Genomic DNA, 2,120 nt, shown 5'->3' with positions numbered 1-2,120 from the left:
TGTCCTCAGAGCTAGAAAAGAAAGAAGCTCCTTAGCAAGGTGCTTCTGTTTGTTTAAACGACTGACTACTGAAAAACATACACTATTTAGCCCTTTTTCTATAGGGAGACACTGCCATCTTGCGGCAGCATAGTAGACAAGCAACAGAGCAGCTTAGAAGGCTGTGAATTTCCCACTCTCATGACCATAAACAGTAATCATTTTCCTTGACCCACTTGACCATCTTCTCCTTGAGATTATAATTAGTCAATTACGAGGAAATTAGTATTTCTATAAACTTGCCAAAATTTATTCATTTCCTCCAGGAAACAAAGCCTTGGAAAACTGCTTCTGTATGTACCATTATCTGTTGATATGAAATCAGAAAGCATCAAATTGCAGCAAAAGCTTGAAATCATCCCATCTGGTATTGATAAAAACACCTGAAGTGGACAACATTTTTCTCACACCATTCCACAACCCTTTGCCTTGTTACCTTGTTAGCTGCGTTACATAGACATTTACTTGAATATCACAATGAACCCAACAGGAAACATCTCGTTCTCATTTTTTTTTTTTTTTTTTTTTTTTTTTTTTTTTTTTTTTTTTTTTGGTTTTTCGAGACAGGGTTTCTCTGTGTAGCCCTGGCTGTCCTGGAACTCACTTTGTAGACCAGGCTGGCCTCTAACTCAGAAATCCGCCTGCCTCTGCCTCCCGAGTGCTGGGATTAAAGGCGTGCGCCACCACGCCCGGCTTGTGCTCATTTTAAATAACAATCAGGATGACATTTTCTAGGTCCATCCATTGGCCTGCAAATTTCACAGTGTCTTTGTTTGTTTGTTTTTATATGATTTTTTTTATTAGATATTTTCTTCATTTACATTTCAAATGCTATCCCGAAAGTCCCCTATACTACCCGCACCCCTCCCCAATCTAAACACTCCTGCCTCCTGGCCCTAGAATTCCCCAGTACTGGAGCATATAATCTCCACAAGACCAAGGGCCTCTCCTCCCATATGGTGGCCTACTAGGCCTTCTTCTGCTACATATGCAGCTAGCTACATGAGCTCTGGGGGGTAATGGTTAGTTCATATTGTTGTTCTTCCTAGAGGGCTGCAGACCCCTTCTCCTTGGGTACTTTCTCTAGCTCCTCCATTGTGGGCCCTGTGTTCCATCCAATAGATGACTGTGAGCATCCACTTCTGTATTTGCCAGGGACAGGCATAGTCTCACAAGAGACAGTTATATCAGGCTCCTGTCAGCAAAATACTGCTGGCATATGCAATAGTGTCTGTGTTTAGTGGTTGATTATGGGATGGATCCCCAGGTGAAGCAGTCTCTTCATGGTCCTACCTTCCGTCTCAGCTCCAAACTTTGTCTCTGTAACTCCTTCCATGGATATTTTGTTCCCCATTCTAAGAAGGAATGAAGTATCTACACATTGGTCTTCCTTCTTCTTGTGTTTCCTGTGTTTTTCAAATTGTATCTTGGGTTTCTGGGCTAATATCACTTATCAGTGAGTGAATATCATGTGTGTGTTCTTTTGTGATTGGGTTGCCTCACTCAGGATGATATCCTCCAGATCCATCCATTTGCCTGAGAATTTCATAAATTCATTGTTTTTAATAGCTGAGTGTAAATGTACCCCATTTTCGGTATCCATTCCTCTGTTGAGGGACATCTGGGTTCTTTCCAGCTTCTGGCTATTTTAATTAAGGCTGCTATGAACATAGTGGACAAGTTGGAACATCTTCTGGGTATATGCCCAGGAGAGGTATTGCTGGATTTTCTAGTAGTACTATGTCCAATTTTCAGAGGAAACACCAGACTGATTTCCAGAGTGGTTGTACCAGCTTGCAATCCCACCAGCAATGGAGGAGTGTTCCTCTTTCACCACATCCTCACCAGCATCTGCTGTCACCTGAATTTTTGATTTTAGCCATTCTGACTGGTGTGAGGTGCAATCTCAGGGTTGTTTTGATTTGCATTTCCCTGATGATTAAGGATGTTGAACATTTTTTTCAGGTGCTTCTCTGCCATTTGGTATTCCTCAGGTGAGAGTTCTTTGTTTAGCTTTGTATCCCATTTTTAAATGGGGTTACTTGATTTTCTGGAGTCCACCTTCTTGAGTTCTTTATATA

This window comes from Mus caroli, chromosome 10 (assembly GCF_900094665.2).
Source record: "Mus caroli chromosome 10, CAROLI_EIJ_v1.1, whole genome shotgun sequence".
NCBI classification, from domain to species: Eukaryota; Metazoa; Chordata; class Mammalia; order Rodentia; family Muridae; genus Mus; species Mus caroli.
Note: the sequence above shows the minus strand (reverse complement) of the source record.